This window comes from Mesocricetus auratus, unplaced genomic scaffold (genome assembly GCF_017639785.1).
Source record: "Mesocricetus auratus isolate SY011 unplaced genomic scaffold, BCM_Maur_2.0 Super-Scaffold_100008, whole genome shotgun sequence".
Lineage (NCBI taxonomy): Eukaryota > Metazoa > Chordata > Mammalia > Rodentia > Cricetidae > Mesocricetus > Mesocricetus auratus.
In genome coordinates, this window is record NW_024429192.1 from 37,289,244 (window position 1) to 37,303,354 (window position 14,111).

General features: G+C 41.1%; 1 long non-coding RNA gene across 2 annotated transcripts; it reads left to right on the top strand.

Annotated features, from left to right (window-relative positions):
- Positions 1-79: 79 nt before the first annotated feature.
- Positions 80-12,204, top strand: LOC110341783. Of its 2 annotated transcripts, none has more exons than XR_002383783.2 (5): positions 80-195; positions 1,460-1,570; positions 3,328-3,552; positions 8,418-8,537; positions 10,829-12,204. It is a non-coding gene; the product is annotated as an uncharacterized LOC110341783 (long non-coding RNA). The 2 variants fall into 2 exon arrangements; XR_002383784.2 differs by having other exon boundaries at positions 3,328-3,471.
- The last annotated feature ends 1,907 nt before the right edge of the window (positions 12,205-14,111 follow it).

Consider the following 14,111-nt stretch of genomic DNA (forward strand, 5'->3'; position numbering starts at 1 on the left):
CTCTGACTTAAGTAATTACCCCATAATTGTTAATCTAAGTATGTCTCTTACCTGAGACTCTCTGTGTTTTCTCCTTCCCAGAGTCCTCCTGGAATCCTAGTTCCACCTATCTTGATTTCTTATTGGCCAGCAGTGCTTTATTGACAAATGCACAGGACTTCCCCCAACATGTGCCTCTTAGCCTTTCTGTCTTCGGTAAGTATTCTGGAAATATTCTTCTAGGGCATGCGTAGACTTTTCCATTTCATGGCTAATTTGAGCACCACAACTTGTTGAAGGAATGTTCATATAGTTATGTGGTCTTTCTACTTGGATTTTGTCAATTAAATGTTGATTTTACAGTAAATTAAGAAATTAAAACTTCTTTTTTGTTACAACTTTTGTCACAGAAACTGTTCTTTACAGCACGTTTGATGAAAAAGAATTAAACCTTGTTGTAGTCTAGCAACCAGATTTTCTACAGGCTATGGAGCCTGAGTAACCACAGCACAGCCATAGATCTTTGCTTTTTGTCTAGATTTCTCTGTTCATGAGAAGGCAGAAGCAGGATGAACAGGTAACACCATCATTCTGGATCTGAAATGTGAAAGCATATGCTTAGCTCCCTTAATTTAAGACAAATCATCATCCAGGTTTTAAGACATTCTTGATAAACTGTCAGACAGTGGGATGCTTCAATCTGTGTTCAAGATGGTTTTCCCAGGGAAGACACTAATGAATCTTCTAAGACATAAACTTGAGTGCTCTGGTAACCAGAAGTAGCTAGAGTCGAAAGTATATCTACACGGTCTCTCAGTTGCGAAAACTTAAAGGGTCCTCAAGCTGAAACAAACAACTCCCTCCCCCCACAAAAATCCAGAATTGTATAAATGGATCTGATAAGGAAAAAGATGTCTTATTGTACCTAATTCTATGTATTTTTTGACATGTTGGGTGTTTTGTGTCTAGTGACTCAAGTGATGGTGTGATGGTTATTCAGTCTTCTTTGGCAGCACACACTCCCATGTGGACCTCTTTTCTGGAGTGAGTTTTCTAGATGTGGTATCCACTTGTGTTCTGTTTTGGAAGAGTGACTCCAATGCTCTGAAGAGCTAGTGTTTCTTTTGAGTACCCAGCACTGTTCTTAGAGAGACTAAGCCTCACGAAGAGGAAAATGTGTCAGGAGCTTTTGACTATCCGTACTTGTAAAGAGTCAGATGCTTGTCATTAGTAATACTAGGTTTCAATTTCATCATAGGAAGGTGTCAGCCAGCAGCAGTATTTAGAAATCAACCAAAGGCTTACGGAAATCTGGGCCATGTCATGGTGGAAGGTCAAACCAGGATCATACAAGCTTCAGAAGTTAGGGGAGCATTGTATTTTAAAAAAGCCACCTCAGTCAGTGTGATGATTAATCTTGAGTGTCAACTCGATGGAGTTTAGAATTAACAGGAAAACAAACCATTATGTGTTTTTACAGGAGCATTTCTAGATTAATTAAGCTGGGAAGGTTCGTTGAGGTGAGAAGACCTAGCCGGAATGTGGGTGGCATTCTTCCATGAACTGGCCCTGGACTGAATGAAAGGAAAAAGTAAGTTGAGCATCAGCTCTCATCCCTGCTTTCTGACTCTGGATGCAGTTAAGACAAGCTGCCTCGTGTTCCTGGTGCCATGACTTCCCTGTTATGATAGACTTTATCCTCAAGTGATAAGCTGTAACAAACCATCTTCTCTTGCTTTTTTTTGGTCAGGATTTGGCCATAGCAACGAGCTAAGTAACTAATGTGCCAAGGAAGGGAAGTGGGAAGTATAATGAACACAAAGGGGAAAGCAGAACAAGACACAGAGGCTTCTGTTTATTTGTCTTCAGAGTCCTAAGTGAATGTCTATGGTTGACATGGTGAGCACGGCCTTGTGATGGGGGCCAGTGCCTCAGACTCATGTTCCCCTGGTCCAAATACTGATGCTGACAATGTATGTAGAAATTATCAACTGCCGCTTTTTCCTCACCATGCCTGTAGCCTGAGATTTCTCCCTATAGAGATCCCAACTAATATCCAGCTGTTCTCACTCAGCTGTATATAATAAACCTGCCTCCTCACTCAATTCTATATAATAAACACTGAATTTCCAGGCTGCTGGTGCATCTCCATCAGAGTGCATGGCCCATCTGATCCTAGCTTTCCTATATACGTGTCTGTTATTTCTTCATTTCCCATTGCCCGAGTCACCTCAATCAGGTCAATCCCAAAGCTGTGCAGATCTCGGCAGCCAAGTGTCCAAACACCCAAGCCTACAGGGAACATTTCTCATTTAAGCTACTATTCTCTCCATATGGTGTAAACAAATGAAAAACAAAACAAAAATAAACTTGACTAACCATTGATCAATCCCCTCCCCTATTCACGTTCCCAAAGCATCCTTACCTGTTGAGAGGCTGTCTGGGAGGTTTTCAAGCAGCAATCACTGTTCACCACTTCAGCTATGAGTGAGGAAAGTACATTTGCACAGCAGTCTGCAGCACAAATTCTCTGCTGGCATCTATGCTTTGCTAGTAACAGCTCCTTCAGGGGTCTCAACTTAGAAGGTGTCAACGAATGGCTTTATAAGGTACTGGTATTTGCTTTGTGTTAAATGATTTGCCATCCCATATCTCCACAATAGAAGGCGATTATAGTGCCCTGATCCCCACACTCCAGAAAGGCTGCCTGGATTCCCCAGGGATGCAAATGAGTATAAGATAGAAACAGGACTCCATTACTATTTCATTAAAGATAACCTGTGACTTTGCTAAGTTTAGAGATGTTCAGCTCTTGGCTGACACCTCTGTGGGAATCAATGCCATACACACTTCTCATCCTCTTTCTGCTGTACCTCTTACCTTGCATTTTCTAAGCCTGGTTCCTACATACTCTGGTACTCTGCAGTTATAGTTCTTTAATCTCTTCTCTGGGGTCTCAATGTATTTATTGTAAGAACTTAACTCTGTAGATCATACTGGCCTCCATTTCTCCAGACCCAAAGTTCTAGCCATGCTCCAATGTTCTACCCTCCAGTGCTCTACTTGTAGCTGCTTCCTTAGATGCTTTCATTGTTACAGAATCACTCAGGAAACTATGATGTCCAGGTTTGAGTGTATCTTTCTTTAAAACCTCCTCAATATGCTTCCAGATTTTTATTTGCAACATTTGAATAATAGGTAATTAGTCTTTACTCTTACTATACATTCATTGTTGGCCCTAACCAATTGTCTTTGCATAGTTCTTTATTTTCTCTTCCTTTGTATTTCCTTCTGCACACTGCCAGCCTCTTGTTGTTACATAATAGCCCCTTGTCCTCCTCTTTCCAGGTGATTCACCATAGCATATCCATCTTACTATGAAACCATATGTTGATTTCCAGCATTTAAGAGAAAACTGAGGTCCTGGCTTTTCCACAGACAGAACAGCTCTGGGAAGACACAGAGTGTGGTATAAAGGCAACCATTGCCAAGGTGGATTTCTCAGCTTTTATGTTAAGTTGCGTCATTGCTCCATTAAAGTTGGGATTGGATTCAAAAACCTGGGTAAATAAGGTTGGTGTAATTTTTCAGGCAAATACTTGATCTCTATTGTCCTTATGATGAGTGAAGCAGGAAGGTGGAGAATAGAAATGTGCTTATCCAACAGTAAGCTGAATTTGAATTAGACAATGGAGATATAGCTGAAGAACTGCATGGTCTTGAACCAAGCACAAACTAGTTATTTCCTCTATGTCATGGTTACCAGGATATACCCTGGCAAAGACCACAATGGCTGTGGGTTGGTAAAGGGCACAAAAATAAACTATTCTGGAGATGGTTTCAGGTCTCCTTATTGCATATGAGCAACCACAACTATGAACTGTGTTTGGTTAGCACATTACCTTAGACTGGATAGTGAGCGCGTACACCACGAGGGTCTCTATGTGAAATAAACCCATAAAAGGAGACACAGAGAGTGCAGACTGTGTCTGCAGGCCAGCTGAAGACTACTGAGGCTACTTCAGAATTCGGCGTTCTGCCTTCAGGAGCATGGTATGCTATACTTATTTAGAAGGGCAGTGTGCCTAGTGGGCTGGCCACCTAGTCCCTTAATTAGTTATAAGGGCTGTCCTGATTGGTGTATCATCTTTCTTTATTATTCTATGTAGCTGTGATTTCTCTTTCGGTATACTCTGCATTTTACTTATGTGTTATTTCCTTTGGTTAGCCAGCATAAGTGGCCTGGGAAGGCAGGGCCTGCTGTTTCAGTGCTCTCTGCTCAGTTTTGGAATCATAATGGACTGCCTAAGGGTTTCTGTTGCTGTGATAAAGCACTAAGACCCAAAAGCCACGTGGGTAGGAAAGGATTTATTTCATCCTATAACTCTCAGGTCACAGCCCATCAGTGAAGGAAATCAGGGATATGGAGGCAGAGGCCATGGAGGAATGCTGCTTACTGATTTGATCCTCATGGCTTGCTCTGTCTGGTTTTTATACTATCCAGGGCCACCTACACAGGGATGGCATGGCTGTAAATGAGCTAGACTCTTCTGCATCAATCATCAATCAAGGAAATGCTCCACAGGCCAATCTTTTTTTGTTTGTTTTTTGTTTTTTGTTTTTGTTTTTACGAGACAGGGTTTCTCTGCATTGTTTTGGAGGCTGTTGGTCCAGCCCGGCCTCAAACTCACAGAGATCCGCCTGCCTCTGCCTCCCAAGTGCTGGAATTAAAGGCATGCACCACCACCGCCCGGCATCTGCAGGCCAATCTTTTTTTTTTTTTTTTTTTTTTTTTGTAGAAGAAAGAGTTTATTTTGGATATCTTTGGATTGTGGCTTCTAAGTACATCATGGTGGCATGGTGGTGGTGGTGATTGCAAAGGGGTGGCAACAAGCTGTGGGATCAGGAAGGTGAGAGAGCACATCCTCAATGTGGAACACGAACCAGAGAAAGACCTGGAAGTGGGGTGATGCCAAAAAACACTCAGAGCCCACCCCCAGTGACTTGTTTCCTCCAGCAAGGGTGCACCACCTCCCCAAACAGCACCACTAACTGGGCACTAAGTGTGCAAATACATGACCCTATGGAGGGACATTTCTCATTCAAACCACCACACGCAAAGAGTAATAGGATGCAAAAATTAAGAATGATCTTTTCCTAAAATGGTAACACGTACTTTCAAACATAGAAACATTTAATCTGTTATAAATGCTCTCATTTAACTGCCAGCTAAATAAGCCCTATTTATATCACTTTTTTGGGAAATCTTTTAAGATTGATCTGTGGAAATACAATGTTATCATTTCTAAGACATTGAATCCAAAGGGGCAGTGACAGACTCCTTACAGCCCCATCCTGGGAAATGAAACCTGGGCCTGTATTCTCCAACAACTGTATAGTTTGTGACCTGCAGGCCAATCTTATGAAGGAATTTTCTTTATTAAGAATCCCTTTCCCAGATATGTCTAGGCGTATGCCAAGTTGACAAAACCCAACCACACTAACACAGTGTTTACATAAATATTTGGAAGTTTTAAAAATATGTATTTTCTACTTTTTTATCATAGTAAAGAGCTGATTTCTACAGTATTCTAAAATATTAGTTAACTCAGTGTTTTAATGTGTCAGATGTATAGTAATTCAGCATATGCTTCAGTAGGGAACCATTGTTTTTGGTGTCAACGGGAATGTCTACTAGTTCAGTACCAAAAGGACTGTCTGCTTTTCATCTGAAAAATCATGAATATCCTTCTGCCCATACTACTTAAATGTAATTATTCTCAAGATATGGTGTCATTTTAGACTGAAATAAAAAATGCTATTATTTCACAAAAATATGTATTTTCTCTAATAGGAAACTTTTTAGTTATTATTGAATTCAGCCAATTCTGCCCTAAATATGCTAAATTTCCTTCCCTTCTAAATTCTATTTATCTGTGTAGAACTTTCTCCTTTCTTTTCATTTTTCCACCCATCCCATTTTGGGTTCTGATTAGATTGTAGTATTGGGAAGACATTCCAGAAATCTTAGGCCACAATAATCATTATTCACTCAGCTACTGAACTCGTGGCATTTGTAACTTTCATCTCTGGGCAGTCACACCTCAAGCCTGGTGTGCCTTACCTGTGCCTTGCCTCCTTCTGGTCTAGGTCTCATCCTCTCTAATGCCATGTTCTTTCATTACCATGGTTATACTTCCTAGATCTTAACCAAACTACTGCAGCATGTCACAACATGGAAAACAGATGAAGCAGATCCCATAATCCTTTAAGGACATCATATTTTCATGCAAGCTGTAATACAAATTAATAAAATTTTACATTTTAGGAAGCCATAACAATTTAAAATACATTTCTTGTGTGTTCCTACTATATGTCAAACAGGACTGGGAATTGTTTTAATTCAACACAGTGGCTGTACCTTTATCTGCTGCTATATCAGCCAGCAATTGTGACTCCACAGTTACCAGCCTGCTTCTCTAGCAGCAGCCTGGCAGCTCAGGCCATAATCTGGCAAGAATTTTGCTCCAGCAGGTGCCAGCCAGCCCTGTTGCTGCCACTAAAGGTAGCTTTAACTAAATCTCTATTGTTATAATAGAACTTGAGATTCAAAGTCTGGGATGAAAATCTGTGAACTCAGAGAAGCAGAGTAGCAACTATCTAAGCCTTTCTTCTTGTTGGCATTCATGAAAGACCCATGCTTCAACTTCACCAAACCAGAAAAACCTGTGCCACTCCAAACCCCACCCTAGGACTTCCTGAGTCTCTCTGTCTCTCCTGGATGCCCTCTGACGCTCTGTGGTTACTTTCTGTCAAGTAGCTGCTAATGCAGCCTCCTGACCCAAGATCAATTTTATTTAATTAATGCAAATGCAAACTCAGGGTTCACAGTGTGATTGAATTATCTCCCAACAAGGTGTTTCACGAGTTCAATTAATGTATCAAATGATGGAAGAACCTTAAATCTGGCATAAATTTAGATTATCATAGGGGAAGAATTTGTGATTTGACTGTGACATAGCTAACGAGAGGAGGCTCTGGCTTGAAGAGAAACTAGGGTCCACGGATCCTGGGTCAGATATGTTTTTTTTCCATTCTTCTTTGTACCATTGTCAGACAATACTGAGAACAAAAGTAGCTTGTGTAGACATAATTCAGTTACAAGCATGTATTAAATGTCTACAAGGCTAATACCAGTAAAATAAAACATCGGATATGAAAGTACTTAATGAACCTTGGATGCTTCCTTTGGTTCTATTTGGAGGAGTACAAGGCTCCCCGGGCCAAATGATTCTAACCAAATGTAAAATTCTTTGTGGTTACTAAGGTAGGACTCTGAAGCCTCCATAACCAGGAACTGTTGCCAGGCTGTTGCTTGAGGTATCTGGAAATATTTTGTTGGCCTTATCTTGACTCTTCCTGGCTACAATTGTCTGGTTTCCATATCCTGTCTGTCCACATTTAGATAACAGACATCCTTGGGAACTGAGAAATAGGACTTTCAGGGGTCTCAGCTTCTTGACTCTGGTGCCTCATCTTCAGCTGAGTTGTGATTATTATGGTGGCTATCACACGAGTCTTGGCTGTTTGAATTTGCAAACTCAATCTTTTTTCTTTCTTCACAAAGTTAGGCAGACATGCTCTTGTTTTCCTTCTCAAAAATTCTAGGCAGTTTAGCAGTTGGCACATTAAGGGTCTGGTAACAAGAGGATTTTTTAAAAAGTGAGCTTAAGGTTTAGAAGTAGGTTTTTCCATGCTGTAGTTGAATTATATGATGCCCTTCCCACAGGCCCATGTGTCAGAATATTTTGTCAGGGTACGGAAATGTACTCTTTTGGGCAACATTTTAAATGAAGAAATTTGAGAATTTCCTCCAATGTATTTTGAATATATTTACCCCATTCCCTTCAACTCCTCCAATTACCACTCTCCCTACCATCTTCTCTTATCCAACTTTGAGATTACTTCTTTTTTTTTCTTCTTCTTCTTTCCTCCTTTGAGTCCAGTTTGTGTTGTCAAGATAACCTTAGGAATTGGTTCTCTCCTGGTGTATTGTTTTGATGAGGGTCACATCAAGAAAGAAAACTGATTTCCCTATCTCTGCAGCTATAAATGCCATTATCTCCTTAGCTAGTGGTGGGATTTTTGTCTGAAAAACAGTTTTCTTGATATTTTCTACTCCCTTTGGGTGTGGAAACTTTAGGAAGTGGGGCCTCGATTGGGGAAATGGGTCACTTGGGTGGTGGGTGGGGTGAGTGGTGTGGGTAGTGTGGGAGGTGTGGGTGGGGTGGATGGTGGTGGATGGGGTGGACGGTGGTGGGTGGAGTGGATGATGGTGGATGGGGTGGGTGGTAGTGGTGGTGTGGGTGGTGTGAGTGGGTTTATAGTCTGCTTCCTCTTCTTGTTCTCTCTCCCTCTCTGCTTCCTGATGTCTGGAGATATGAGCACTTATTTTTAGGATCCTGCTTCCACAGCTGTAAGCCATTCCCACCAAGTGGCCTTCACATCATGATGGAGAGTATCTCTGCAAGTCGGAATCTCAGATAAAATTTCCTCTGGTAAGTTGCTTCTCATCAAGTGTTTGGTCACAGCAAAAGGCAAAGTAACCTGTGCATGTGTCCATTAAAACTGACAAATTCTGAACTCTGGGTAAGTTATATACTTCTTGAATGCAGTTAATTTTTTTCATGACAATCTTATGCAGAGAAAAGCAATGGAAGACAAAGTATACACAAGTGTGAATTCACACATAAAGTGATGCTGGGAGCTGAAAGTTTATCATTAAAGAGCAGAATTAAAAAATAGAAACTGACCACAGAGACTTGGGAATCACAGGTGATTCCCCTCCTTTTTCCTTTTGTCCCATGGCTGTCACACACCATATTACATGTGAAGAATGACTTCCATACAGTGAGGGCACCTTATCCAGTGCTAGTAGAGAGGTTAGTAATGTTGATGTAAGAAAAGCAATACCTTCTTGCTGTTATTCAGTTATTAGGAACTAGTCTATGAGTTTTGCCTATAGAGATGTCTTGTTGATTTCCATGAACTATAATCCACAAGTGTCTCATGCTCTGGGAGAGTTCAGCTGTGGTAGAGACAGAAAGCCAGTCAAGGCTATAAGTAGCTATAGTAGATTTGATGGACCAAAGTGCTAACTTGGAAACACCATTGATGTGTGAATGTTTCTAGACCTGCCTCTGAGTTAGAATCCAGGGACAAATTTCATCCTTTTGTCTTCACCTTGTGCCACACTCTTCAGGAAGCTTCTTTTCTGGAAGAAGGGGAACTGTTCCAAAGGACCAATCCACAAGTGGAGTACTTAGTGATGGAGGGGAGAAGAAGAGTACTTCACAGATGGGGCACCCCAACCCCCACCATGGGACCAGCAGCATATCTATAACCAGGTCCCATTTAAATCAATACTGACAATCTCACTTTAATCATGGACCATCTTTTCCTTTTATAATATTCTAAGTGTTCAATGAGATGATATATAAGTGCTATCAGCAATTTGTAAATTGTCTTTCTAGGCAAGCCTGGGAATATTGGTTTATACTGATGCTTATGGTCTATAGAAGCATTCTAGCTTTTCATTCTTGGATGATCTTGAACTAATAATGATCTGACAGTGAAACATGCTGTCTTCATCTCAAATGATCTTTTGTGGAAGATATCTGTGTATTTTTCCTACATGACTAGAGCATATAGTTGAGATGGAGAGCAGGACCATTATTATAATACATAGTGGGATTGGAACATAGGACCATTTTAGACTACATAGTTGAAGTGGAAGTCAAGACAATAGACTCTGCATTGGATACTGTTGACTGAGGAAGAAGGAAGCAGGCAACCTTACTCTTATGACACTTGGTAAAACAGTAAATACTGAAGCATCAAGGCTATAAAAATGTTACTCTTGAGAGATTGTTTGGAGATTCTAGTAGGGGAATATAACTATTTCTATGTCCTTGACCAAAGACCCATCCTCCTCTATTTGGGAAAGGTCATCCTCTTTGACTGAGCTTTGGAGGGGACACACATAAAGCAGTAAGGGAGGAAGGGGACACCTGCCTAGCCAATCAAATCAGCTGAATCAACCCTCATGATCGATGGAGTCACAGATGTCGCAGCCAGATTGCCCTCAAAACAAAACAAAACAAAATGTCCTCATCACTATGTACACTGAAGATGTCAATTAAAGTTTGCTTTTTAAAAGAAAGAAATGTTGCCCTATAACCTATTGCAAATATCTATTCTGGATTTTTGTCTCACCCATACAGTTTTAAGAAGGGAGAGATTTAGTGTGGTATCCACACTCACTCAACTGTTTCCTCTTGCTCTTGTCAACACACAGAGTTTTGCATTGAAAGTGGGGCTTGTTTGAACCTGGGATTCTATTCAAGCTATATCTAGCACATTCCCACAGGGCAGATGCCAGTTCCTTAGTGGCTTTGACACATGGACTCTTCCTAAGACTGAGAATGAGAACCTAGTACTGAGCATGCTCCAGACTTTGCAGAACTGTCTGGATTTGGGCTTGCCTCTGTGGAACATGACTAGTTCCTGTGAATGTGTTGCTTCTCCAAGGCTGGAATGATTTATGAAGCCAAAATAGAGAATGTTGTTACTCTATAACAAATTGAAGTCATACTTTTTTTTTGCCCCTTGATATTCTATTCAAGATCAAGATATATTTGCTTTTCCTAGGGCAGGCTGGGTAAATTTGTCTAAGGCAGTTGGTGTATGCATGTTGGGGAGGTGAAGGGAGGAAGAATGACTTAGCTGTCTTCAAGAAGAATGAATGTGAACTGCGAGCCTTCCCTGATGTTTATGCTTTTCCTTGCAGATACCTTGACTGTGAATAATAGTTTCAATAAGAAAGACAGGATGTGTTCTGACAGGAAGACTATGAGCTGTGACAGATAGAAGAAAAATGAAGCCAAGCAACATGGAGATATGTCATCACTTCTGGGTTTTGCCTGGATCTATATCCAGTCACCTATGCCTTTTCATACTGGGCACTCATTCAAGAAACAGCATATCTTCTCTGACTTTGAAGTAATGGATGAACTTTCAAGGGCAACACATGGAAATGAGTCTTACTACTTTCTCCTCACAACATGCATCCATCTGCTCATTTGTCCATTCAATAGTCGTATATTGAGAGCTCACTCTGTGTGTTAGGCTCAGTACTAGGTACTAGAGGTTATCAATCACATGGTTCCTAGAAATTATATAATAGTGAACATGAACAGTTTGATTTTTATCTTTAAAATTCATTTCATGTTGCTGGATAGATAGCTTGGTGGTTAAGAGTACTTGCTGTTCCTCCGGAAGATGCAAGTTCAATCTTCAACACCCATGTTTGGAGGCTCATGACATCCTATAACTCCAGCTCCAGTGGGTCCAATGCTCTGTCCTGGCTTCTATGGACACCTGCACACATAAAGCAGATACACATAAATATGAGACTAAAAAACCTAAATATTATACCTCAAGGTTAAAGCCTTCTAACCAGAAATCCTTGAATGGATGGAAAAGGCAGTGAAAAGTGCAATTACTTAATAAGTTTTTAGTATCCATATATTAGTGGTCTTATAAAAACACTTCCATATTCACTGTTGGAAATCTCAAGTATTTTGTGTATGTGTGTGGTGTTTGTGTGCATGTATGTGCCTGTGTACCTGTTTGTGTGTGAGAATGAGGGGATACACACACACACACACACACACACACACACACACACAGGTTGATGTTAGTGTCTTCCTAGATTGATTATTTTTGAGATATGGGCATACCCTTACTGAATCTGGATTTCACAATTGTGGGTAGGCTGGCTGGATAAACACACTGTAGGGATCCACCCATCTCTGCTTCTTCCCACAGGTTTAACATTACAGGCTCGTGCAGGTGTCTGGCTTTTAAGTGGGCACTGGGGATTCAAACTCAGGCCCACCTGCTTGTATGGCTGGTTTTTAACCAATGTAACCATCATTGAAGTCCCTGAAATGTTACAAGCCAGTTATGAGCCAGACAAATCATGATTGAACCTAGAGATGCTTGCTCTATTTGTTGCTCAGGTGGAAAAGTAAACAGCTTTCTGTGAGCTTTCCTTTCTGTTTAACCAGCAGCAGCTGCGGCAGTGAAGACTTTATGTTTCTCAGGATGGGTTTTCTGCCTGCCATTGTTTACAATACAATGCTATAGTAATAATCTTGTAAATTCATTGTTATTAATGTGGGAGATGGGATGGGAAAAAGAGATAGTGGATCAAAGAAAAAGTCATTAGTCAAGACAGAGCATTACTGGTTAAATCAATAAGTATTTATTTGGTGAGATTGTGGGAGACAAAACCCAAAGAAAATCAGTGGCTATTTGAACGAAATTATGAGAAAGTCACTATGTAATGACTACAGGGAAAGAAATATTGGTGATGAGGGCATGTCATGGGAAAGAATCATAAGCAAGGAAGCAAGACAGTAGTTGACTTGTGCTTACCTGTTGTTATCTAGTAGATTTTTTTTTTGGCCAGTGTCAAATGGTATAATGGTGCTTATAACAGGTTTTATAGGGGCTTATGATTGGTAGAAAGCTTTCTTAGTATACATAAATGAGGCCCTGGGTTTCATCAGAAGCACGGAATAAACTAGGGAGTCAGGGAGAGGAAGATTGGAAGTTCAAGTCCATCTTCAGTACACAGAAAGTTGGAGGCCAATTTAGGATACATGAGACCTTGTTAAAAGGAGGAGAAGGAGAAGGAGGAGGAGGAGGAGGAGGAGGAGGTATAGTGACCAGCCCCCCATTTTAGCAGCCATAACATGTGCTTGCATGACCTTGCTGCTCCTGTCCTGGTCACTATGGTCAGATGCCCTCCTCGTGGCAAGGAACCAATCAGAAGTAAGCTGGCCAGGCTGTGCTGGGTGTACTTTAAGGACAATGCACAAGAGTGGCATAGCGACCTCCCTGGGAGGGCCTATGGGCCATAACAACCAGTTGACCAATCAACACAGGGCGGGTCACCCAAACCTGGAAGCGCACCAATCCTGAGACTGTTTCATACCCCTAGACACTCCCCTTACGCTGCCCTTTAAGATACCTGCCTCGGGGTTGCTTGGGGTCTTTCTCCAGCCATTCGCCATGGTGGCAGGGTGAAGGGCCCAAAGTTAAACATCTACAATAAAAGACTCTTTGCTTTTGCATTGAAATGGGCCTCTTGGTGTTTTTTGGGGTTCAGAATTTGGGCACAACAGAGGCAGCCAGAGGAATGTGCAGCAAAAAGTCATCTTCTCGCCATTGCATTCTTGAACAGCTTTTGATTACCTGCATAAAACAAGAGGACCCATACGTCCCTGAGAGTTGAGTGTCAGTTGATGGGTGCTGGTAATAGGTGTGTTGTCTACCTACTAACTGCAGTTAGTGATGTAGCTGCATCTTGCTTCAGTAAGTAACCTTCCCAGCCATGCTCATGCAGATGACTCCAGTTAAACTCAGTGGGTCGCTCACACAAAGAAACCATGGAAGGAGAAGGGAAGCTTGCTAGAGAGAAGTATGTTAGAGGGAATGGGAGAAGAAGTGGCTATGTGGAGGGATAATGATGAAAATTCAGTATATAGATGTATGAACTTGTCAGGAAGGAGAGAGGAGGAGTGCCCAGGTTTCACCTATCTGCCAGGGAAAGGAAGACTGAGATACTGGTTTTAACTAGAGAGAGTGGGCTTATGACTTACATTACTCAGGAAGTTGTAGCATCAACACAGAGGTTTATCCTTTAATGTTTGATTTATGAGATAATTTGGAGTTTTAAGTAAGCACTCAAGTACAACTTCATTAGTAAACTTCCTGGCAGTAGGATTGTCCCCTTTTTTAAATGTTCAGTGTGTGGGAAATGAAAAGTTCTGACTTGAAGCATTTCATCATGCTGACTATTTTGAAGGATCAAGATTGCTAATATGTTGGCTAAGTTTTCTTCTGCATTCACTACTCTTTTTTCACCCTGGAAATGACATCTTAACCATGGCTTCTCAGGATTGGCTTCATTGATAGGTGAACTGCAGCAAGCTTGTGTGGGCATCATTTGGAGAAACTGATGTGACCTTTTACTTTACTTCAATATTCAAATGTCCCATGGC